The 26895-nt window shown below is 41.4% G+C and overlaps 1 protein-coding gene across 1 annotated transcript in view; it reads left to right on the plus strand.

Moving 5' to 3' along the window:
• The first annotated feature begins 344 nt into the window (after positions 1-344).
• The window catches only part of si:ch211-137a8.4 (uncharacterized), a 46924-nt gene continuing 20373 nt past the window's right edge, over positions 345-26895 (plus strand). Inside the window, exon 1 of the mRNA XM_006801233.3 lies at positions 345-520. The gene's annotated coding sequence lies outside the window, so the exon portion shown is untranslated. The remainder of the gene's footprint in view (positions 521-26895) is intronic.

Consider the following 26895-nt stretch of genomic DNA (forward strand, 5'->3'; position numbering starts at 1 on the left):
CTTTTAATTCAAAGTTTGCACGCGCATCCCTCGCACCGAGGGAGAGAAAAATCATTTTCACATTTTCTCAGAAACATTTTTTGAGCAGTCTAAGGAGGTGGAGTCGGGTGAAGTGATGGTGGTGAGGGTGGAGATGATGGGGCTCCTGGACAAGGGGCGCAGAAGGGGTGGTGGTCTTCGTGGTTGCTAGGGGCAACCAAATAACGTTGAGAGGTGAACGGTTCGTGTGTGTGTGTGTGTGAGAGAGAGAGAAAGAGAAGAACCTGCCAACGTCCCGCTGCTCAACCCCTCGCGCCAATTTCATCTCACACAATTGGCTGAGAGAGAGAGAGAGAGAGAGAGACCGAGAGAGAGCGACGACGCAGGCAGACGCGCGAGCAAGCAACACAGAGAGAGAGAGAGAGAGATAGGGGATGGCTGGTAGGATTTAGCCCCGGCAGCGTCTTTTCCCGTCCAACACAACAAGCTTATTACCTTTCTGTCCACGCGCCTGGAAACGGATTTACGCACACGAAAGGAGGTTTGTTTGCCTCTTTTATTTCTGCATTTCTCCACTCTGACCATCACTCTGCCGTGTGGCACATCTCTGGCGTCTTATTCATGTTTTCCTGCTCACCTCTTAATGAGCGGAGGCTTTTATTTCGGCTGCAGTTGGAGGCTACAGGTCGCAGGAGTGTGTTTAATGGCGATTAGCCGGCGGGTAATTAGCCTTTAACGGTCATATTAACCTGGTAGTAGTAGTGGTGGAGGTGGTGGTGGTGGCGTGCGGGGTAGTGAGGGTGTGCTGATCTGGGGTCCTCGTGCGAGGGCTTGTTTTTGTCGGCGGTGACGGTTGCGGAGGGGGACAATGAACGGGGGCTGTTGTTTGGCGACGTCGCGCGCGCTTGTGCCCAAAAAGCCTTTGATCCAATTGAGTCTGTTTGCAAAGAGACACGTTTATATATATTTATTTACATAGATTTTTTTCTTTAATTGAGTGGGGGGAAAACAGAGGATGGTTGGCGTGTTTTTGTGACGTTATGGAGCCTCACAGGAGCTGTGTGTGATAGGTGATGATACTCGCGCGGGGCTTGCGGTTGATACTTTGATGTCACACGGAGCTGTTAATGTCTCTTCGTTCTTCCACGCGGCTCCAAGGGGCGTTTGTTGCTCTCCGGGACGGACGGTTAGGTCGGTCCCTGTGGCTCTGACATGTGTGTCTGTCATCTTCTCCTACTTGCGCGCGCGCGCGCGCCTGTGTGTGTTTCTGTTTTGAGCGCGTGCAGTCTGGAGAATATCCTACCACAAAAATAAAATCAGTGAATTAGAACAAATAATAATAATTTAAAAAACAACCCGTCGAGGCGCGTGAGGTTGTTTACGCGCCCGGGTAGCAGCGAGCGCAATAAACACAGAATCTCAGTCTGAATGCGCGCGCAGGAAGAAAAGAGACTGGAAAGGGGGCGGGGAGGGGAGAGGGCGCGTGAGGGTCTTTAAGCCATTTTCGATGAAGCGCGTGTTTAAAAAAAAAATGGTGCGCACATGGCGACAGACAGAATCACATCACAATCAGAGCCCAGCGTGCACGTGAGAAACGTAAACGAGGTCAGCGCGAGGAAAGCGGGAAAACTCGTGTATGTAGTGTCACTATCGGCTGTTTCCCGTCCTGTTGGCCCTGATGCGTCGAGGCTGGGGGTTAAAAGTGAGAAGTATGCCAGTCTTTTCTTCCTCCAACAATAGACAACGACGTGCTTGTTGGGAATCTGGCGCTTCACTTGTTTTGCTCAGTGACGGATTCTCTGCGAGCCCCCTCTCTCTGTTGTTGTTGATCGTAAAGCCATGAACCCCTCACTCATTTGCTGCTTATCTTGATTGCGATTAAATTACCAGGTGGTGATTAATCGACCATTTAGCGGTTGTTTTGGGGGCCCATGTGCCGTCCATTGTTCCCCGTGTAAGCTTTTCATAAAGACACATTGAACTGGGTCCAGTTGGAGCTGAATGCGAATGTTTGCGTTGATATTTTTCTGTCCTTCCTGCATCGATGTCTGCAGCAGGTGTAGTAAACACTCAAGTCTGCTGACCTTCTGGATCATCATGTTTTTATCGCTTTGTTCATATTTCTGCAGTGTTTCAGCTCTGATTTGGATTTTTTTAAATACATAACTTACAGAATCATCCTTTAAAACTGCAACATGGTGGTAGGATTTTAAACGTTTTCCCCTCCTTTGGTGTGTTTGGGAGGAAAGACGAAGGGGCACACGATTTAAAAACATGTCGCCATATTAGAAGCTTTTTTTGCCCCCCAAAATGGAGGGGGGAGGAGGCTGAGAGAGGAGCTCATTAGCAATGCAAATTAGTTTTTTTCCCCTCTTCATTGGGGGCTCGGGCACCTGCTGTCTCGAGCATGCGCGCGGCTGGCTGGCTGGCTGGCTTCCTCCCCTCGTCGTCCTCCTCGGGCCTCGTGTGCGCGCCTCCCTCCCTCCTTCCCTCTGCCTCCTTCTCATTAGACTTATGTTCCATTTTCCACTGCGCGCACACGCTGCAGGAGCTTTGACGGATAAAGAATAAATAAATAAAATAAGAAGGAGGAGGAGAGCTCGTGCACTCCTCTCCCTCTCATGCAGCTTCTAGCAGAACATGGTGGAAATAAACGGAGGAAAAGAGGGGAAATAAAAATGTGGGAGGAGGGTTAGGGTTCAAGTCAAACTAGAAAAGGAAGAAGGACACAGAGCTAGGAGAGAGGAATAAAGGAAGGAAAAGTGAAGAATGAGAGGTCACCTTATTTTAACTGAAATTTCACATTCACACAGGATAAAATAGAGATAGTTGTGGTCTAACGCACATGTAGGGTTATTTTATCTGCTTGGAAAGTCTGACGTCATACATTTACGGGTCCAAACGCTCCTTCAGGTTCTAAAATCAAACCAGCCCTGAGACAGCGCTCCAAATCCTTTCAGCTCCCTCTGACTGAAAGATGCTAAAAATAAAGCATACAGCTGTGCTACAACTCTGCAGTATTTTTATGTGATTTGCTCAACACTGTTGCCTATTGTTACACCCATTTTTATGTATTTTAGGGTGCCGTCAGGTGGTCTGGTGCGTTGCTCCTAGCTAAATGGCGCTAGGAGAGCCAAGCGTCTCCTCGTTCAGACGGCTCATGTCTGAAATGACTGATTTGTCACAGCAGTAGATTAAATTTAGAGTTTGGTGTTTAGACTCCGGGCTTGCTGTTTTTTTATGATGGATGTAAACATTGGTGCATGATGAGTAAACGTCTGCCTGGAGGCTACAGGTGGATGCTGGGGTGGTGGAGGGATTGAAACAAGTCTGAGAGGAAACTTTCAGTGTGAGTGTTTTTGGAGTTGTGATCAAAGTGAAGTGTGTTGTGACTAGGGCTGCCACAAACGATTATTTTGATAGTCGACTAGTCACCAATTATTTTTGCGATTAGTCGACTAATCAGATCATCATCCATTGGACGTAAAATGTACAGCTTATTGCACCAGCAGCATCTGCTCTTATATAACTATCATTAGCTTACAGCTTTAAGTGTTTCAGGTCTGTGCTAACTAAAAATAAAGACAAGATGATAGTTTATTAAATTTTAATGAAATTTGCAGATTGTTTCAGTGAAGTTTAATAAACTCCTTGCTATCTAAAATATAACAGGACACCGGAGTAAATTCTCGAGCATCTCACACTTCTGATAATCAGCTGTCTGCTTGATGTTTATTCAGCTGTGTAAAAACTATAACTTTAATCTCAGCCAAACCGATTTATTCAGGAACAAATAAAATACTAAAAAAGCCAAACAATAACATTTTTAAGTTATCTAAGTGACTTATATATCATGTTTAACCTGAGTAGTGAAAGACAGCGGTGGGTTTGAAAACGATTTGCAGGGAGTCCGGTGTTCTCACGGCTCTAGTTAGCCTAGCCCCCGGCTAGCTATCGAGCTAGTGGGTAACAGACGTCTCCGAAAACGTCAGAGCGCTTTTGAAAATATGTGGTGTCTTGATAAACTGAGCAGATATTTGAGGTTTACACAGCTACATTCTCGCCTGAAAATATGTTAAACGTTTATTTTGTGACGCAGAAAGAATAATAAGAGTAATATTAAAACTAACTAGCTGCTGCCATTGTTGGAAACTGAGCAGGGCTGCGCTATGAATTCTGGGACACAGCTTCTTCTTCTTCGGGGTTTAACGGCAGCTGGCATCCTTGTACATGCAGTGCTGCCATCTTCTGTTTCAGTCCGTTATTACACTCTTAAATCCTACTACTTATTCCTGCGTCTTTTGGGATCTTACAAAGCTTCAAACGACGGGTCGACTATTAAATCAGTCGTCGACGATTTTGATAGTCGACGTAATCGTGACTAGTCGACTAATCGTGGCAGCTCTAGTTGTGACACAGGGCAGTATTTTCTATGTATTTTGTACTAAATTTAGCTTCCATAAGTTTACTAAATACATTCAGTTTTAGTTTAGTTTTTAATAGATTATTAGATTATATATTGGTATTTATCAGGGAAAAATGTAGTAGATACTTTAGTCTGAATATTAGTCATATAAACTGAATTCTCACATAGTTTCTCCTGTTTCTGTTATATGTTTCTTTATATTTCTTATTTAATTTAAATGATACTCTTCTTATTACACTTGTTTAGTTTTATTTTGTTCAGCTTAAATGTTTTTAACACCTTTAGTTCAGTTTCAGTTAAATAGTTAATCTTCCTCACACAAATGCGTCAGTATATCCGTCCAACATCTATAGATTTATTGATTGATATTTACCTGATGTTGCCTGGATTTTGTGGCTTTATAATATTTGCACATTACATAAAGAAAGAAGTAGAAGTGGAAAAACTAGAAAACCAAAATAAACATTAAAAATAATCAGAACTCAACAGTCAAAGTTAAAATATCAGCATCCAACCCAAACTCACAGTATTTACATGTTACAAACAGGTTTAGTTTGCTTTTGCCGATGGGAGGAAACTGCAGATTTATTCACGCTGGTATGTACAACAGAGTATTTGTATGTTTGCTGATATGGTTAAAGAATAAAACTGATGTCAGAATCTGACATTTATCACATAAATTTGTCATGAGACAAATGTTTAAAGATCTGAAAAAGCTAAAAGGCTGCAGTTTGGTGTTTTTACATAACGATCAAAGGGAGGAAAAATGTCGCCATTAGCTTCGGTTGTTTTAAACATCGATGCTGGGACAGAATTCATAGTAAACACTGATTCACTGATGCACAGAAGATGGGAATCTGGACTAGAGCCCCGTGTTTTGATCGGTATTGGCCTTGTCCACTGACATCGGCTCAGAATAAAACGACATTTACTGAAGTCAGAGTCGATGTCAGTTGCGTTACATCAGTTTTTCACCAAATTAATGGCATTTAGTAAATATTTATGATTAAGATTTCTCTGTTTGTCTGCAGAAAAGGGGGATAAATAATAATCACTAATAGAGAGAGAGATCGGTGTCAGCTATTGGTCCAGGTGTGATGTCACACCCAGTTCTGATTTTTCTTACAAACATCTGTGTATAACATGTCGAACGTTTAGTTTGACCTTTGACCCTAGGCTGCTCATCATTGCACAGTCAGTATAACGTTTAAAAACATATTTCAAGTTTTGACTCAGTACCAACACGATATGGTCACCTTCAGCACGCACGCAGTCCCAGCTTGTGTCAGAAAGAAGACTAATTAGCTGATAAGCAAAGGTTAATGGGCTGAATGATGAATGGGAGATAAACGCAGGAGACGAGAAGACCGGACGACAAAGATGAACGATAGACCAAAAAGATAAATTATTGTTGGGGTTAAAATGGCGAAAGTAAGAAGAGAAATGGGCAGGAAGCAATGACGAGGAGCAAAAGGATGGATGATGGCTTATAAGTGGAGGAACATGCATAAAGGAAAGGAGAGCGCGATGCAGAGGACGGCACGGCAAATTAAAGAGACAGAAAAAGAAGAAAACGGTAAGAATGAGGAGAAGAAATGAGGTTAAGAAGGAGAAAGAAGGCACAAAAGGAAACAGGAAGATGTTAACGAAGAAAGATGGAGCAGAAGGATATTAGGAGCCAAAGAGACAGTGAGGAAAGGAGGGAAGAAATAAGAGAAGGGTAATAAATGGAAGGAAGGGAGGGATGAGAGGTGGTGAAGGAGGTCGCATTTAAAGGAAGATTAAAGGAGACAAAATAGTTGAGGGTGATGATGATCAATCAGTGAGTGAAATATGAAGAAGATAAAAAGGAAAATGACAGAAGTTTTGTGGGAACCCAGGAGGCAGCGTTCAGCATCACGTAACCGCGAACAATCAGCGAGGAAAATGGATGTACAGATGCTAACGCGGCGAGCGCGATGGGGGAGCAGAGGAGGGGATTGTTTCCTCTGGTCACGCGTGGATCATGTGGTTGTTTTAAATTCAGCGAAATGCACAACATGTGCAAAGTCTTCGCTTTACCGTCATGCAAGACTACGATGGATCCACGAGTTTCTCCGTATACGCTCATCTTTACCGTTAAAAGGTCGCATGTTTAGCATCGATGGGAAATCATTGGGATACGGCTTCACCCTGATTTCTGATTAGCTTAGTCATGCTCATTTTTTAAACTTCTTACAGCGTGGTTTTTTTCAGTATGTTTGATTTATGTAATGCTCTGCATGTCTGCAGCGATCTGCAGCATCGCTCTGGTAGGTCAGAAACAGAGTTTATGATGTGAAGTGTCTGACCAGCGCTGCTTTCTGGGTCGGATGCTGGTTGATTGATATGTTAGCTTATGCATTGCTCATTTTTTGGTATTAGCATTGTGATTGCGAACTAGTTGGCACATCAAATACTCCCCCTGAAGTGTGACATGATGATAGGTTTTGTCAGACATCACCTGTGGCTTAGCAAAGGTGATGTCTGACACAGCAGCGTTGGATGCAGGGAGACCTACAAGGTGGACACTGGAAAGCTGTAGTAGTGGTGAGGAAGTTTTGGCTCTAAAAACGTCCTGGTCAGGTGGAGGAAACAGTACTGGGTTAGATTGTAATGTTGTAGGCTGCATATAAGAATTGGACATAAACATTAGAGCAGCGGTCACCAACCTTTTTTGCACCACGGACCGGTTTATGCCCGACAATATTTTCACAGACCGGCTTTTAAGGTGTCGCGGATAAATATAACAAAATAAAACTAGTACCGGTACCGAAAAAAAGAAGATTTATTCATAACATACGTAACAAGACCCAGGAAAACTGAGTTAACGATCAAAACGATAACAAAATAACGCTGAAAACCGATAAAAACCCTGAAAACTATACATTTCACACCTGAGCCTCAACTCTTGCGGCCCGGTACCAAACGACTCACGGACTGGTACCGGTCCGAGGCCCGGGGGTTGGGGACCACTGCATTAGCTTAATTTTTCAGTCAAAAAGGTTGCTGTTTGATTCAAATCTGCCCCTGTGATGAAAAATGATGAGTTTGGAATGACACCTTATCTCCCCAGAATGAGAATGGGCTGTTTAGCAACTTCAGGTGAAGACGCAGCTCAACTCGCTGTCGTCTGAGCTGCAGATTCCAGCGTGTGCTGCAGACAAGTTAAAGTTAAAGAGTTAAAAACACTGAAGTGAATGGATGTGGATGTGACAGCGCCATTTCTAAAGCACCTCAGTCATAAAGGTTTTATATTGGCACATACTGGATGACACTAGGGGTGGGGAAAAAATGGATACTGTGTAGTATGGTGATATTTTGTTTGCTAATAATGTATCGATACAGGGACAGCAGAAATCGATATTTTGTTACAAAAAGGTTTTTGTGCTCTGACTTCAGAGCATGTTGATCCTTTTTCTGAGCAGGAATCCTGACATTCCTTCACTGTCCAAATGTGTTTAATAAACATGACAGTTTACTTATTTTAATTTAAGACATGTTTTATTTTAATTAAGTTTAAAACTTTTTTATTTACTTTTATTTACTTTTTTACTTATTTAAATTCTTCAGTTGCTGAAGGGGCTGCATAGTTTTCATAAACTGCATAGTTCAGAATAGCTATAATTGTACCAGATGGTTGATTCAGTTAAGTTGGACTAGACTGTAATACAAACCGTTCAGTTTGTCAACAATAAAACTGAAATGAGAGAAAGACTGAGTGTGAGACTTTGATATTAGATAAAATGAATATTGATAAAGTTTACCTTTATGTACAGAATCTGAATATCGCAAAATATTTTAAAAAATTGCGATAATATCGTATCGTGCGTCAAGTATTGTGATAATATCGTATCGTGGGATGTATGGTGATTCCCACCTCTAGATGACACGCACACTGAGGTGTCTGGATTTGAGCTATAAATAAACTGGATTTTCAAAGCTGAAGAATATATGAGTAAGGAAATATTTAACTTAATTTAACTAAAGTCCAAACACGATGTCTTTAAGGAACGCTCTGCTGCATTTTGTTCACATTTCTCTGAGAATTTAACATTTTAAGAAGAGTTCAAATCTTTTGAAGAGATAACATTAGAAAAGGTGCAGAATTAACCAGAAATCCTCAAACGTTCTTTTAATAATCACCCCCCTTGTTTCTTTGAATATTTGTGGTTGTTGAGACTGTTCATCCAACAAAACAAGTGATTTGGGAAAGTTTTGAGATGTTCCAGAACAAACTGGGAATAACTAAAAACAACAGCAAGCTGCACCTCCGCAGCAGGTTTTGGCTCGTCGAGGTGGCTGTTGACTCACACATGTTTGTGTGTTGATGCTGAATGGCTGATATGAAGAGATTATTTGACCAGAAAATAAAATGTGGAGGAAAAAAAGAAAACCTCTGCTGGAAAGACTTAAGAGATAACATCAAATCGGTATTAAGCTACGCAGACAGATAGCGCTGCCATGGATAAAATATTTAGCTGGATTTCCAAATCAGCCTTTTCCCCCCACATTACTCTGAGAGTGTGTGTGTGTGTGTGTGTGTGTGTGTGTGTGTGTGTCTCCCCCCAAATCCTACCCAGCATGCCTGCGGAAAACAGGGTCAGGCCGGAGAAAAAAGAGAACGAGAGCGAGCACATGATGGGCAGATAAAGGCTCGTCTGTGTCAGAGGGAAAAGAGAGCAAGGAGGAGGAGGAGGGCAGGACGATGAAGGGGCCTCTCTGTTGAAGGAGGGAGTTCAGGCTCTATAGAAATCTCCCATGGCGGACAGAAACAAGGCATTTAGTCTGTGAGTCGGCCTCTGGAACGCCATAATAGGCTCTTATAATGATGCCACTATGGACAGGGACGAGAAAACACAGAATGTCCCTTTAAACGGAGCTTTTGGTGAGAAATGCCTGTAGTGTGAAGGAGGTGGATGAGCTGTTGGAGGGCCTGCAGTAACATGGACTCTCTGTTAAAGTCGACTTATCCTACTTTTCCTTACTTCATGGGCAAAGTTTTGAATACTGAGGTCAGAGTATGTACAAGTAATCCCTGAAACCGAAGGTCAGACTTCTCAGTTTTTTACTCTTAGATGTCACAGACAGCAGATTTCCTCAATATGGTCATCTCACGCAGAGAAGCCACGCCCACCCGCAGTATAGACTTGCTTAAGAGGGGCAGCCAATTAGGGCTGCCACAAACGATTATTTTGATAGTCGACTAATCAGATCATCATCCATTGGACATAAAACGTACAGCTTATTGCACCAGCAGCATCTGCTCTTATATAACTATCATTAGCTTACAGCTTTAAGTGTTTAAGGTATGTGCTAACTAACAATAAAGACAAGATGATAGTTTATTAAATTTTAATGAAATCTGCAGATTGTTTCGGTGAAGTTTAATAAACTCCTTGCTATCTAAAATATAACAGGACACCGGAGTAAATTCTCCAGCATCTCACACTTCTGATAATCAGCTGTCTGCTTGACGTTTATTCAGCTGTGTAAAAACTATAACTTTAATCTCAGCCAAACCGATTTACTCAGGAACAAATAAAATACTGAAAAAAGCCAAACAATAACATTTTTAAGTTATCTAAGTGACTTATATATCATGTTTAACCTGAGTAGCGAAAGATGGCGGTGGGTTTGAAAACGATTTGCCGGGAGTCCAGTGTTATCACGGCTCTAGTTAGCCTAGCCCCCGGCTAGCTATCGAGCTAGTGGGTAACAGACGTCTCCGAAAATGTCGGAGCGCTTTTGAAAATATGTGGTGTCTTGATAAACTGAGCAGATACTTGAGGTTTACACAGCTACATTCTCGCCTGAAAATATGTTAAACGTTTATTTTGTGACCCAGAAAGAATAATAAGAGTAATATTAAAACTAACTAGCTGCCGCCATTGTTGTAAACTGAGCTGGGCTGCGCTATGAATTCTGGGACACAGCTTCTTCTTCTTCTTCTTCGGGGTTTAACGGCAGCTGGCATCCTTGTACATGCAGTGCTGCCATCTTCTGTTTCAGTCCGTTATTACACTCTTAAATCCTACTACTTATTCCTGCGTCTTTTGGGATCTTACAAAGCTTCAAACGACGCGTCGACTATTAAATCAGTCGTCGACGATTTTGATAGTCGACGTAATCGTGACTAGTCGACTAATCGTGGCAGCTCTACAGCCAATGAAAGGAAAATATGTGAGTTATTAATTATGGGTGCCTAATGAATGGGTTTTAAGAATGCATGGTGAGTAAAAAGTGGATTGAAAGAAAATTATTCAAATCCCAAAAGAGGATACAGTCTGAGGAAAAACTTAAATCTACCCAGATTAAATTTATCTGTAAGTGTATCAAAGAAAATTTTGTTGTGCTGAAATAACACTGAGCGAAGAAAAGAAAATCTTCCACTGTGACTATTAAACCATTAAATAGACCGAATATGCTTTTCTCTGTGATTTATGTGAGGCGCAGCCAATCAGAAGACAGTCGGCTTAAAGGAGGAGGAGCTAAAACAGCTTGTTTTAAATAGAATGAACTGAGTTCACTCAGAACTGAGAAGGATTATTTTGAACTGTGAATCATGCAAAGCTACTCTATTAGGACTTCCAAGCATTGTTTGGGGAATTTGGTTAATGCTCACACGTGAGTTCTCATTTATTCACTTAATGAGCAACTGGTCTCTTTGAAAGAGAACTTAATTGGAAGTTAATAAGTGTTAACTGGAAATGTTATAGGTTTGCAAAAATGACATATTAAGTTTGGATTCCTGTGTTGAACCTTGAATATAAATCATTCTGTTGTTAAAGAAGAGAAGCAGGGCTGATGGTTGGGGAAACTTGCCTATTGTTCAGATAATGTGGGAAGTAGTTTCACAGTTGGAATTACAGTGGATGTTTTTCATTGTCCACGATGCATCTGTGCTTCCAGTCGCCCACGCTTCCTTCACGCCAAGCTTCAAACAGAAGATGCTGTCGTTTTGGTCTTTTCTGCAGCTTCGAATTTGAACATAAAATAAAAAGGCTTCTGAGAGAACGTCACATCTGTACAGCCTGGATTTCATTTTGACTTCTATAAAGAAAAACCTTTATTCTTCTCAGACTGTCAACAAATATCTGACCAGATAGAGGAAAATTCCTTCTTCCCAACTAGTGAATGATATGTTTTATTTGGACGAGCAGACAGCAGCTTCAGATCCAGGTATCCATTTAAATGAAGTCAGGAAATATACGACTTATAGTCACGTATTTCATATGTGAAATATCGTCAACACTTTTCACAGGATTCTACATTAAATGTGTTTGTAACATGGTGAAAGCTGTTTTCCTATTTAATTCAATTCAGTTCGGTTTAATTTACACAGCAGCAAATCACAACAACAGTCGCCTCGAGGTGCTTTACATTGTAAGACCCTACAATAACACATACAGAGAAAAACCCAACAATCATATGACCCCCTATGAGCAAGCACTTCCAGGTGTGCCTTAAGATTTTATGACATATTCATAATAATGCATTTTAAAGATAATGATATATGTATAGAAAATAGAGGTGGGAATCACCATACATCCCACGATACGATATTATTGCAATTTTTAAAAATATTTTGTGATATTCAGATTCTGTACATAAAGGTAAACTTTATCAATATTCATTTTCTCTAATATCAAAGTCTCACACTCAGTCTTTCTCTCATTTCAGTTTTATTGTTGACAAACTGAACGGTTTGTATTACAGTCTAGTCCAACTTAACTGAATCAACCATCTGGTACAATTATAGCTATTCTGAACTATGCAGTTTATGAAAACTATGCAGCCCCTTCAGCAACTGAAGAATTTGAAAGTAAATTAAAACAAAATATAATTTTACATTAAATAAAAAAGTTTTAAACTTAATTAAAATAAAACATGTCTTAAATTAAAATAAGTAAACTGTCATGTTTATTGCTGCCAAAAACAAGTTAAACACATTTGGACAGTGAAGGAATGTCAGGATTCTTGCTCAGAAAAAGGATCAACATGCTCTGAAGTCAGAGCACAAAAACCTTTTTTGTAACAAAATATCGATTTCTGCTGTCCCTGTATCCATACATTATTAGCAAACTAAATATCACCATGCTACACAGTATCCATTTTTCCCCCACCCCTAATAGAAAACATTGTTTAAATCACTTCTGTCAGAGGGAAGTTTGGTCTGTTGGTTCACTGTTGGATGGTGGGAATTATGGGAGGGTAACACACATGCTCTGAACCACAAATAAGGTGCAGATGATCCACTGCCTAAAGAATAGAAAGGAAGTAAGTCCACTAAAATGGAATATTAATGCTTTGATTGGACATTTGAATGGGATATCAGTCCGATCCTGTCTTAAAAAGTTGGTTCAATTGACATTATTTGATTTCGTCACCTCGGATCAGCTCCAAAACGTGTCTGTGAGGAGCAGTAAAGGAAGGTAAACTCCGAGTCAGAGGAGGAAAGTCAATAACAGCAGTTTCCTAATGACTCTCAAACTGAGTTGAAATCAAACTATCACAAGTAAATTTGTTGAATAACATCAAAATATTTTTGTCCTATCATTCCTAGTCTCTGCTTCACAGTCAGGGTTACAGCTTTTTAATTTGACACCATTATTACAGAACCCAGCATGAGCAGATAAAAGCAAAGGTATCAGTATTGGACCTGGAAAAAATTGGATTGGTGCATCCCTAACACCAAACATCCTTTCTATTCAGAGGAGTGTGAGGTGATGCAGGCAAAGAGGAAGGCATCAAATCTGAATTTTGCATATGTGAGTACCGGTGTGATATGGTCAGAAAAGGTTTCACCTTTGTTGTGTCAGAGTTTAAAATATTGACAAATGATTAACAGCAAAGACGGAAAACACCGGGTCCAAATTCCAAGAGGGTCCATGCAGAGTGTTTGAGTCTTTCAGCTCTCCTGTGAAGGACTTCATCAGCTTCTAAAGCTGAAGATGCCGTTCGGATGAAACTTTTGCAGAGGACATAAGAAGTCGCCCAGTTTGTCTTGAGTCAAGCATATTAGCCCATCGTGACCTGCATGGACCTACATACATATGTCTACAAGGAGAACCTCACACAGCTCTAACAGATCAATACAAACAATGAGCCGACAGCTCCCATGTTTCTTTTTTGTCTCCCAGATTGTGTGTTCATACTCTCCAGGTGTGGTGCAGATAAAATAAACTCCTGATTTCAGCTTGTAAGAGATCCAGGAAGTAAAAACAGACCTTAAACTCTTCACTGTGCATGGACAGTTTGGCCTCTGAGACTTCCTCCACTTGGCTAAATTAATGAATAACTTTCTCAAACAGAAACCGTCACTGTAGCTCTTCAGTTAAAATGTAAACCGTGCTGTTAATCAAGCTGCAAGTGAAACAGCAGAGTCCAAAGTTACAGCGGTGCCCCGGGGATATAAATTAATCTTAAATACTGTCCTTACTCCTTGCTTGGCATCAGCCCAAATTAGTCTGGATTAGGACTGCTGTCTCCATCCATCTTAAGATGGTGTGACAGAGACTTCCCCCTTTTAGGTTTTACTGGCTGTCAGAAGATTTCAGCGAGTTCAGACTCTAATGTCTGTGCCGTCTCCAAAAACTGCGTTTTTCTTTTAGTGGGTGCACAACAGTAAAGGTAATTATTCAGTTAGCTTTACTGGTATTCAGTTATTCAATTCCATATTTTTATTCATGGACTCTATCAGAGCAGCTTTGCATTATTCACTGTTCAAAATAATCCTTGTGTGTCTAAGTGCAACCACTCAATTCATCTTCTGTCTGAAAGAAGTTGTTCTAGTCCCTCCCCCTTTTGGGATAACCTTTTTCTGATTGGCGGTTCCATTTGTGCCTGAGATGACCATATTAGGGATATCCCCTCTCTATGACATCATATAGAACCAAAAGTCAAAAAAACAGTTATAAATTGAGTGTTTAGAGCAGCCTGAGCTTTTCGCTCACTGGGATTGTTTTCATGTTAACATTTATGTTTAATATGAGAGTTAACATGTGGAACAAGATGCATATCTCCATAAAAGGCTGATAAAACCAAGCTTCTACTTGGCCTCCACCAACTCGGCTGAATGCTCTGTGCACTGTGCAGCAACAGTAACTTTGACTGGTTTTGATCATTTTAAATGAAGGCACCACGCTTTTATATCTACATACCCGCCAGTCCAGACAATAGTGTGGTTGAGCCGATGTATCAGTGTGTCCCGACAGCTAATATAACAAAAAGTCGTTATGTCCGCTTTTCTTCATCGAGTTCTTCGCCTTCCTCAACAGAACTCCAGCTGGAACTGATTTAAACACAGAATGACTACAAGTTGCAGCTTTTTAACCTCTAGTGTCGAATCACTGCAAAAAGTAAACGCAGCACGACACAGATTTCTGTGCCATGGGTCTGAGTCTGGACACTGGTGACATTAGTTTGACTCCACTGTGGCCTTTTCTGCTGCTACCAGGGTCACAGCTGCCACAGAGGACTTCACGTCCCTGTCCTCTGAAAGTTTCTGGCAAAGCGAAAATGATCCATCGAGGTTTTTAAAGATGGTGAAACATGATTAAACAAAAAGCATTTTAGTGTTGTCTGCTTTGAAGACGAGCCCCTTCTCACCAACTTTTAACCAACCTGCAGGCCCGAAAAAGCCAACACTGAAGTGCAGTTTCTCTAATGACCACTAGAGGCTGCCTCCAAATCTTCAAAATGCTACCCTTCGGCCTTCTAGTAGTTGCACCTGTGGTATCAATTGAAAGTCCTTGGTAACCTTAACACAGCTGAAGTGCTAAAGTTCAAAGTAATCCTTATTTATCGTCACATTAAAGGCTTTAATGGACCTTCATGAACTGCTGTGAGAGTTTGTTGGAATGAACCTGCTGCACACATTTTCAAGAAAGCTGAGCAAGGGTCACATGTCAGATGATTTTCAGAAACATTTCGGAGCAATTGTGTTTGTTAGACTTGATTTTGATTAAACCAGCAGAAACTGCTGCAAATCCATTTAAACACGTTTTTATGTCGACACTGAAGATGTGTGAGGGAAGTCCTTCACAGGCAAACCTGTGTGAGGACACTGTGTGTGGTCTCGGCTGATCCTCCAGATGGATCTGACATGCTTAAAGCACGTGCCGTGTCATTTGAAACTTTATGGCTCAGCGAAGTCGTCCTGTCTCTTGACCCTCTGCACTCTGTGGTCAGAGATGAAGGTTAGTGTCAGAGCCAGACACCTGCCTGGAGTTGACAGGGTGGAGGTGACGGTGGTCCCGCGGCCCCACCGCGCATCAGGGTAGCATTTTAGATCAGAGAGCTTGTTTCATGGTTTTAATTTCAACGGCAATAAGGTCTGCGCTCAGTGGCTGTGAGACTGGTGGTGGGGTATAAGAAGAAGTCGCAGATTTTTCCATTTCTGTCCTTTCTACTTCAGGTTCACGCTTTAAAAAAGATGGTGGTCTGGGTTAAAACAAACCCCGTGTCACAAACCTAATCGTCCATCTGTATACGTGTGGTCACACAGGTGCAAAACAGCACTAGCGTAGCTTTTTAAGAGTCTTCTTCAAAGACGTGGCCTTTTCAGTTCAGTTTTATTTACATAGCACCAAATCACAGCAGCAGTCACCTCACGGTGCTTTACACTGTAAGGTAAAGAACCTGCAATAATGCAGAGAAAACCCAAACAATAAAAAAAGGGCTTCCATTGAGCAAGGCGACAGCGGGACAGAAAAACTCCCTTCTAACAGGATGCAGCTCTGACTGAACCAGGCTCAGGGACGCTAAACATATTCTCTCATATCTTCATTTTCTTTGGTAAAACGTTGGCTCTGCTGTGCAAAACTGGCCCTGCCTTCCTGGATTTGATTATTTCTCACTGAGAGGCGTTGCTATCAGATCCAACAACCTTGAGTTTCAGGGCAAACTGTTTAACATGTCAGCATTCGGGGGATATTCACCCTCTTTTGTGGGCTCTTTTAAACTGAAGGATGAATCAGGAGGGCAGCGGTGTCTTGTTTTTGTCTGCTCTTGTAGTGGTTGAATGGGTTGCTGTGTTGTTATTGCATTACTGCAGATGTCACGGCCCTGTGGAGACTTAACACTGTACGTGTGATCTGTTTTTAATCCACAGTAGTAATGTTTTTCCCCTCTGCCTTGTAGCTACTCTCCTTTTTGCAGCTCTTTGGCAGATTGAGCTGAATTGAAGGGTTTTTGATTCAGCGTTGTGCCCTCATTACCATGCAGACCTATATTTTCAAAATACAATTCCCTAATTATCCGTGCTGTCGTAGTTCTGCATCAGGAGCAGGAGGGGTGCTCTGAAAAGGCTTTCATGTGCAGCGCAGTGAGGGTCCCGTTATTCTCGACTCCTTCATCAAAAAAGAAAGAAAGATTTGTGTGTGCTGGTTCAGATGAGAGCGTTTGTTCCTGGTTATTCAGGGGAAGAAAGAGCAGGAAGTCTTGCATTTTTGGGAGGATTGTTGAAGAACTGCAGCTGTTTGGTTTTTTTAAAGGACCACCTATGAAAGTACAAATGAACAAGGGCCCAGCCAGCGGTGCATTACATGGATCGCACTAATAATTGATATTTAGGTTCAAACGGTTAACTCATTGGCCAATCTTCTTCTTCTGTAAATGCAACACCCTGAGAACTTTCTCATTTTCCTGACATGGGTGGATGCAAGGCTAGAAGATGAGCAGCCAACTGTCCTGCATGGTGGTGTGACCCTTTAAAGTTTACCCAGAATGCATTTTTTGAGGTGAAAACAGATGAATTTGGGTGACAATGCTTGTTTCTATTCCTTTGCAGACATTAGGGGCCAGATTTACTAAACAGGGCAAAGTATCACAAAAAGCCCAAATAGTTGTGATTTTATGGGGGGTTTAAAGAAATTGTGCCGTTGTCTAAATCCAGGTACTGTCAGTTCACTTCAATATCAACAAACAAGTATTTAAATCAGTCTGCACACTGGATTTAAATATTCTTCCCCTGATATTTCCCAGCTTGAGAAAGGAAGTCCCAGAAACACACATCCAACAGGGTCAGCTGCAGAAAGCTCTGAATTCTCAGCTCTGACAGTCTTGTAGCTGCGCTTTGTAAATACAAACTTTGTATAGCACTAAATTTTGAAAGTCCAAAACCAACAGCGTGCTCCTCTGGTATTCACAGGAGAAAGCCCTGCAGGTTTTCCTGTTGCTTTTCATTCTTGCTGTTGAATTTACAGACAGGACGTCCACACATATCCTTACAGTCAAATATTAAAAAACAAAGGGGAGATAAAGACATAAATGGAGGCATCTGTCAGACGGCAGCAGAGAGACTGTGTGGTCCCATGGGCTGAATCCAGTTTAAATTGGCTGCTTTCCTCGCTCAGGATTAGACCTGGGCTTAATACCTTTACACTAAAAGGCCTTTCCGTTCTCTCCGAGGGCAATCTGCTGCAGGAACACACCCGGCTTTTAATCCACAACAACAACAACAAGTGCGTGGCTGAAGCTGGCGGAGGCGAGTCGCACCATGACGAGCTCACTTGTTCCATCTCAGCGCCTCAAAGTTGAGTTTAAAAAATAACAGAAATCTGGGAAATTATTAGACAGAGTAAATCGGTTCTTATGCAAACGAGGAAGCGGTTTCTGTTTCTGGCAGCCATCTTTGTTTTGGGCAAGGAAGGTGCAGCTTATGGGGAGCTTTCAAGTTCTTTAACAACAACCGGATACGGGAGACTGGTGCCAATTGGATAACTTCATTGACACAGATTGAATCAAGAACGGGTCTAGAAGCAGATTATTTCTTCTTCTATGGTTATTTAATGGGAAGGTGCTGTTTTCATCGCTGGTAACCGGAGGATCTTTGGATTTTGGTTGGATAAAATGGAGAATCTGAAGACGCCAGTTTGTTTTTATTTGATTTTATGATTGTGTCATACAAAAACACCAACATGTCCAACTGTACAACCCCCTAAGACACAATCAAGAAGAAACTGTAGCCATGCTGTGAATATTACAGAGTACTCACACAACCTGCACGTTTGTAAATCTGATGATTTTATGGGTAAGAGGAAGGATTCCTGTTACAGACCATTATCTTATTAACAACTTGCCATAACGTCATGTTCATTAGAGGTGGGAATCACCATACATCCCACGATACGATATTATCACAATACTTAACACACGATACGATATTATTGCAATTTTTAAAATATTTTGCGATATTCAGATTCTGTACATAAAGGTAAACTTTATCAATATTCATATTATCTAATATCAAAGTCTCACACTCAGTCTTTCTCTCATTTCAGTTTTATTGTTGACAAACTGAACGGTTTGTATTACAGTCTAGTCCAACTTAACTGAATCAACCATCTGGTACAATTATAGCTATTCTGAACTATGCAGTTTATGAAAACTATGCAGCCCCTTCAGCAACTGAAGAATTTGAAAGTAAATTAAAACAAAATATAATTTTACATTAAATAAAAAAGTTTTAAACTTAATTAAAATAAAACATGTCTTAAATTAAAATAAGTAAACTGTCATGTTTATTGCTGCCAAAAACAAGTTAAACACATTTGGACAGTGAAGGAATGTCAGGATTCTTGCTCAGAAAAAGGATCAACATGCTCTGAAGTCAGAGCACAAAAACCTTTTTGTAACAAAATATCGATTTCTGCTGTCCCTGTATCGATACATTATTAGCAAACAAAATATCACCATGCTACACAGTATCCATTTTTCCCCCCACCCCTAATGTTCATGGCTGAAGTTTTAGTTGATCCAAGTACGTTTGTTATGCTGTTAACAAATATTTCAACAAGTTGTCTTAAAACAAGTCAATAACTTTATCCTAATTAAGTTTTAAATTATTAACACACTGTAGCAGTAATGTTGCTGCGATTCAGGTGACCTGTGAAACCTCCAAAAAAATAAAGACTTGCTCTTTTGCTTTTTAAATGTTCACATTCATACAGTCGTGGGCAGCAGCCTACAGTTAATTGCATTATTGACTAGTGACGTGAACTAGCCTTCGAAACATTTCAGAATCGGTACGAAGCAAGCGAGCTATGCTGAGCTTAAAGCTGCAGCAGTGCAAACTGGAATATGACTGAATTTTTATGTTTTCATTTGATAACTCAGAAAATGTATATTTACACTTTTCTGTTTGGTCCCAATTGGCTGTTAAGCCTGTTTGAACATGGATTGGAAAATGTGTTTGTCTCTCTCTTGTCCGTTTATCGCTGAGAATATTGAATCTGCATTTCACGTTGATCTCGATCTCCACGTCTCCATCTTCAGGCTGTCGTCTGAATCGCAGCAACTGAGCTGTTTTTTACTGTTATAATTTTAGTGGTTGTGATGTCTGTGAAGCACAGCACTCAGTTATTTTGCAGGTGAGCAAAATGATGTCACGTCCTGCTATTATGTGAGCGTGCTCAGAGCCTGAGGCCCGGGTTAGCAAAGAAAGCCGATGCTCATGTTTGGGGTGCCGTCATCTCTGACTGGGTTTTAGATTTCAGCAGCAAACCAGTGTTTGAAATTATTACTGAATATATTACCAAAATTATTCAGACTAATTATCATAAACAAATTGTTTCAAATGTATTAAATTAACCAGTAATGCTAATCCAACCAAAGCACCTTCAGACAGCAGAGGCAGGGTTCACACCTCTGAGGAGCCTCCTTACCTGTCTTTAAACCCTCCCACTGTAAAATCAGCTCCTGGCTTTACAATCAATCAAAATGTGCTGCTTTGTGCTTTGCTTTGATCTGATTGGCTCACAGTCTGACAGTATGGTGGCCAGCAGGGACAAACTTTACAACCGACAAGGAACAAAGAAGTAATTAGTCTCAATCAAGTAATCAAGGCGATCAGAGCAGCTGATTGAATTTAAATTCTTCTGTCATGTGTTGGGACGTGGTGTGGGATCTTTAGGCTCTGATTAATCCACCAAATGCTCTGATGTTACCTGCCGGCACACGAAACGAGGCAAAATGAACTCCTGAGGTAAAGTTTGTTCTTGTTCAAATAATCCATTCGGGATTTTGGTTTCAGTTTCCCCGGTCCTGTTGAAATATGGCTCGAGTGTTTGGGTGCAACAGTAAGCTGCGTATTCGTGAAGCGTGAAACGTTTGCTGCTCTGAAGACAGAAATGAAATGACCACCAGACGGCCGCTGGTTTAAGCCCAGGCAGCTTCGCTCTGTGGGAGCTTTCAGTCGTTGTGGACTACTTCTATATTTTCTCTCTTGTTTAACAAGTGGACAAAACAACACTTTTATTCTGTTTAATATACTAACAGTGAAAAAAAGGTTTTCAGTTCTTTATCTGTGGTGAAAACACAGAACAGTTTCTTTCTTCCACGTGATCCCAGCACCCTCCTCCGTCACACCAACCCTCAGCACGTCCTCCATCACTACATCCATCAGTCTTCTCTGAGGTCTTCCTCTTCCCTCCTGCCTGGCTGGAGTCCTCTCTCCCTCCTCCGCACATATCCAAACCATCTCAGCCTCTCCGACTTTGAGCCATCCCTGTGATGGACTCATTTCTGATCCTGTCCATCGTGGTCATTCCTAATAAAAATCTGCCTCCTGTCTTTCCGTCAGCGCCACCATCTCCAAACCTTCCCTTTCCTTTTCTTGCTGCCGGTCACAAATCACCCGCTCCACCCTGCCTGCATGCTCTTCTTATCTGAATTTAAAAATTCAGTTTTCCATTATTTAATATTTTATCTATAATGAAAACAGAGGAAACTGTCTGGTGTTTGATGATGGATGCGTGGTTAAAAACCTTTTTATTTAATGGAATACTAATACCATTAAGTCCCACCTTATCCTTGGTTTTTAATGGTATGCGTGGAGTGAAAATACAAACTATACACGCCTGTGATGATACGAGGTTTGTGCATGAGCGACAAATCCACAGCCTTTAATTTTGACTTTACATGTTGCCTCTGTAATCTGTCATCCTCAGGCTGTTGATTCAGCAGGCGCCGGAAATTTGTTGTCAAATGAGGTTGAATTGGTTTTGTCTGTACAGCGTTCAGCATATTAAAGACAGAGTTTTCTGTTATCAAGGTTCCTGATTTTTGCCACTTTCAATGCATCACGCTGTGTAAAGGCCTGATCATCTCTCTGTTGTCGTCTTCCAGCTGTTTGTCTGAAGGCAGTTAAATTGTGAATGCTTTTGCCTTCGTCTCAGCCGCTATGCTCGGCCTCCGTCTCAGAGGTCACAGGTTCAATTCCCTCGGCAGCTGCTGTGTCCTGGAGGAAGGTTTCGTCTCTTTATCGCTGTACTTCTGTCAGCTCTGTAAAGTGGACCTTTTCCTGCAGGCCTGGTTTCATTTAATGGTTTTTATTACAAAGCGCTGCAGACTGCTGGAGTTCAGGGCTCGATATTTCATGAGTGTAACCTCACATCACCTGGAATGTCACCTTCACTGGTACTGAAGCTTATCGCTGTTGCATGACTTAACCTGTGAATGTATGTTTGCTTTGTTATCTGTTACACTGTTGCACATCTGGTTCCTCACAAAGTTTCAAGAAATCAAACAAAGGTTTTTTTCCTGACCCTGCAACCTGAAATTTTACTAATATGGTCATCTGTGACCCAGAAGCCCCGCCCACCTGTTTTTCAGACTGAGCAGCCAATCAGAAGAAAGCTAGCTTTCACTAAGGGCATGTTTTATAAGAAGCCTCTGCTTTTTTTATCAGAAAGTTTATTTTTTCTACCCCAACACATCCGCTGGACAGTAACGAGTCTGCACGTGATTCTGAAATGTTTTCCAGTGAAGTCACTCTGCTGGTGTCAAACTGAGTAAGCAGAGGTGTGTGAACGTGTGCTAACGTCGCGCTGTCAGACTGGGCTTTTGTCACTTTGGACTGAATAGTGTGGTGTTTGTGAGCAGCAGGAATTGTGGCCTTCAGCTGTTGGAGATGTTTGTGTTTGTGTGTCGCACATTTTGCTTCACATAAATTATAGTAATTTAATTTGCTGTAAAACCAGAAATAAAATGAGGTCAGGGGTAAAATCTACTCAATTACTAACAGAATTATGTAAATTAGCAGTGTGATGGGTAACATGGTGGCGCATCTTATTTTTGCTGTTGTTGTGCTTCCCTTTAACAATAACTAACCTCCTCAAAAGCTTCCAGGTGATTCCTCTGTAAAGCGACGACTGCTGAGTCAGCAGTCAGGAAGCTGTTTCCATGTCATCTGTGACTTACTAAATAGATTACCCACAAATCCTCTCTGATCAGACGTTGAGCTGTGGACCATCTTTGTCTCCGATAACTAAACAATAACCAGACAAATAAGAGAGTGAGCGACGAGCACCTGTATGAATATATGTAAAAATCAAAGTTAAGTTGTAAAGTCATCAATGATCAGCGTGTTATTTGTTGAGATTATACTTTAGAGATTGTCCAACATAATGTCCCAGGGACCGAAAATGAATAAATAAAACATTATTTTATGTTAGGGCTGCAGCCTTCGACTATTACAGTAATTCAGTATTATTTATTCTATCAATGAATGAATTTAAAGGGCAGCACGGTGGCACGGTGGTTAGCACTGTTGCCGCACAGCAAGAAGGTCCTGAGTTCAATTCCAACATCAGGCTGGGGTCTTTCTGTGTGGAGTTTGCATGTTCTCCCCGTGTTTGCGTGGGTTCCCTCCGGGTACTCCGGCTTCCTCCCACCGTCCAAAGACATGCAGCTTGTGGGGATAGGTTAATTGGATAATCCAAATTGCCACTAGGTGTGAATGTGCGAATGAATGTGAGTGCAAATGGTTGTCTGTCCCTGTGTGTTGGCCCTGCGACAGACTGGCGACATGTCCAGGGTGTACCCCGCCTCTCGCCCTATGACAGCTGGGATAGGCTCCAGCACCCCCCGCGACCCTGAAAAGGATAAGCGGAAGCGAATGGATGGATGGATGGATGAATGAATTTATAGAATAAATTTATTCTATAAATTGAGATAGAATAAATTATTATTGAAAGCAATAATAACTATTGAAAAGAGAAACACAAGCCTTTTAACGTCAATTAAATAGTTTAACTGCACATAATAGCTGTTAAAAGCAACTAAACCTTTTGTTTGTTAATATTTTTGAAAGAGAACATTTTCTTAAATGCAAAAATAATGACAAATGCAGTAAAATGAAATGGCCATTACTTTAGAGCTTTCTTACTAATGCAGGAAAGCGTTCCAGGCGTTCGAGTGTTTTCCTGGTAGGAGGCTGTTGTACCTCATGAATGGGCTAGATTGCTGTGTGCTTTTATGCGTGTGTGTGTGTGTGTGTGTGTGTGTGTGTGTGTGTGTGTATATGTCATGAATATTTTATATTAATCTAAAAATTGCAAATAATGTTACTAAAGCCTTGAAATGAATCCAGTGCACCCCGTGTCCCCCTTTAGATGCTCCCCTGATTATTGGAGGTATGACAGCGATGGAAAGTGGGACGGCTGCTGGCAGCCTGATTTAAACACGTAACAGTTCATCTACATACATGCACTTATATTCTACTGTAGAGTTTTCACTGTGTAAAACAAACAGTGACGTGCACACAGACTCAGCCTCGACATTAAACTAGTTACAAGCTGACAACTGAGTCGTTTGCATCAAGTTTTTAAAAAAATGTTTAAATAGCTGAGTAATTCAAGTCACGCGACGAGTCGTTGGAGCCTTTTTTATATACTCAGCCTTATGATGATCAGCATGTTATTTGTTGAGATTATACTTTATATGTATAACATTACAACATAGTGTAGATTTATGTCGACTGTTTAATCTGTGACACAGCTTTATCATAAATGTGAAGGCTACGCCCTCTTTAGATTCCCTGCATGCTGCTGTCTTCTGTCTACGGGTGGCTGTAGCTCAGGAGGTAGAGCAGGTCACCTACTGATCGGAAGGTCGGTGGTTCGATCCCTGGCTCCTCCAGTCTGCATGTCAAGTATCCTTGGGCAAGATACTAACCCCAACTTGCTCTCCGATGCATCCATCGGAGTATGAATGTGTATGAATGTCGTTAGAAAGCACTAAGTGTAGATAAAGTGCTTGTGAGAATGGGTGTGATTGGGTGAGTGAGGCATGTTGTATAGAGCGCTTTGAGTACTCCGTGAGAGTAGAAAAGCGCTATATAAGAATCAGTCCATTTACCATCTTCTAGAAAAAGAGAGGAAGGACATCTGTATTCTTACGTTTACAAAAAATAAGATCAACTTAAACTAAACCAGCAGTTTATCTGAATAAGCAGAAGTTTAGTTTCAGGTTTGCCGTCTCTATAAAAGAAAGCAGTGCTGGATGTGAAGCGGCTCCACCAGAAGCTTCATCTCCACTGCTGTTATCAGCCTTTCTGTTGAGCAAAACAAAGCTTGAATCTCAGGATACGTCCTGGTCACACATGTGCCCCTCAATACATGTAACGGTCCATCTGGTTCAAATGTGAGCGACACGCTGGACGGCCCTGAATCATCAGCGCCGGCTTCCTGCTGTGTTTTCTGCTTCACTAAGAACAGTCTCTTTATTTCATTAACCTCAGGCATTTCCTTTAATGTGACAGCAGGAAAAATCGACTTGTTAACAATGAAACTCTACTTAAACTTAACGTTGAATTTTAATTTTATGTAGCGCCAAATTAGAACAACAGTCACCTTATATTGTAGTGAAAGGTACAGACTTGGTTATGCAGACAAATCAAATCATAATCAGCAATCAAACGACTAAACATTTGGCGACAGTGGGAAGGAAAAAAACTCCCTTTTAACAGGAAGCAACCTTTGGCAGAACCAGGCACAGTGGGCGGAGCCATCTCCTGCAACAGGGTGGATGTGGATTGAGATTGCTATGCCTACTTAGGTGTTGCAGGTTGGAAAATGTCTTGAAAGTAAAAGCTGGTTTAGTCTGTGTGGGCAGTATTTGTGTTGTTGATCACGTTCATACAGATCAGAAGACAATCAGAGTGAATGGCACTTGTATCCACGAGCGCTTCAGTTCCTCAGCAGGTTTATATGTGGAGCTTGACAGTGAGTGTGAAACCTGTGAAGGGTTAGATGAGGAAGCTGAGTGGTGTATTTGGGTGTGGATGCAGCTCTGAGTGTTTTTACGTGTCCATGTTGGTATCAGGAAGGTGTGAAGAGGAGGGCTATTATCTGTGAAGTGGAAAACTGTGATTGGCGATTCTGACGCTTCCCCATTGACCCCCATTATAGCTGCATTAACGGGCGTCCTGCAGGATTAGATTGCCATCACAGAGAGTGAAAACACATGCAGCTGGAAATGCACCCGAGAGACGCCGAAGGCCCTCGCATGATGACAAAGTTATCTGCGCCAGCGAGGGTTTACCTCCAGAACTTTCAAACTTTCTAATATGAACAGAGTAAATCTCTGCAGACAGGTGAGAAGGGAGACGATGGTGTTCACTGTAGGGCTGCCACAAACGATTATTTTGATAGTCGACTAGTCGCCGATTATTTTTGCGATTAGTCACTAATCAGATCATCATCCATTGGACATAAAACGTACAGCTTATTGCACCAGCAGCATCTGCTCTTATATAACTATCATTAGCTTACAGCTGTAAGTGTTTAAGGTATGTGCTAACTAAAAATAAAGACAAGATGATAGTTTATTAAATTTTTTAATGAAATTTGCAGATTGTTTCGGTGAAGTTTAATAAACTCCTTGCTATCTAAAATATAACAGGACACCGGAGTAAATTCTCAGCATCTCACACTTCTGATAATCAGCTGTCTGCTTAACGTTTATTCAGCTGTGTAAAAACTATAACTTTAATCTCAGCCAAACCGATTTACTCAGGAACAAATAAAATACTGAAAAAAGCCAAACAATAACATTTTAAGTTATCTAAGTGACTTATATATCATGTTTAACCTGAGTAGCGAAAGACGGCGGTGGGTTTGAAAACGATTTGCGGGAGTCCGGTGTTCTCACGGCTCTAGTTAGCCTAGCCCCCGGCTAGCTATCGAGCTAGTGGCTAACAGACGTCTCCGAAAACGTCGGAGCGCTTTTGAAAATATGTGGTGTCTTGATAAACTGAGCAGATATTTGAGGTTTACACAGCTACATTCTCGCCTGAAAATATGTTAAACGTTTATTTTGTGACCCAGAAAGAATAATAAGAGTAATATTAAAACTAACTAGCTGCCGCCATTGTTGTAAACTGAGCTGGGCTGCGCTATGAATTCTGGGACAGAGCTACTTCTTCTTCTTCGGGGTTTAACGGCAGCTGGCATCCTTGTACATGCAGTGCTGCCATCTTCTGTTTCAGTCCGTTATTACACTCTTAAATCCTACTACTTATTCCTGCGTCTTTTGGGATCTTACAAAGCTTCAAACGACGCGTCGACTATTAAATCAGTCGTCGACGGTTTTGATAGTCGACGTAATCGTGGCAGCGCTAATTCACTGGTACATAAATACTGGTATATAAATATTAGTTTTCTGCTTCAGTTGGCGTAGATGATGGA

This window comes from Neolamprologus brichardi, chromosome 14 (assembly GCF_056152115.1).
Source record: "Neolamprologus brichardi isolate AB-2024 chromosome 14, ASM5615211v1, whole genome shotgun sequence".
Lineage (NCBI taxonomy): Eukaryota > Metazoa > Chordata > Actinopteri > Cichliformes > Cichlidae > Neolamprologus > Neolamprologus brichardi.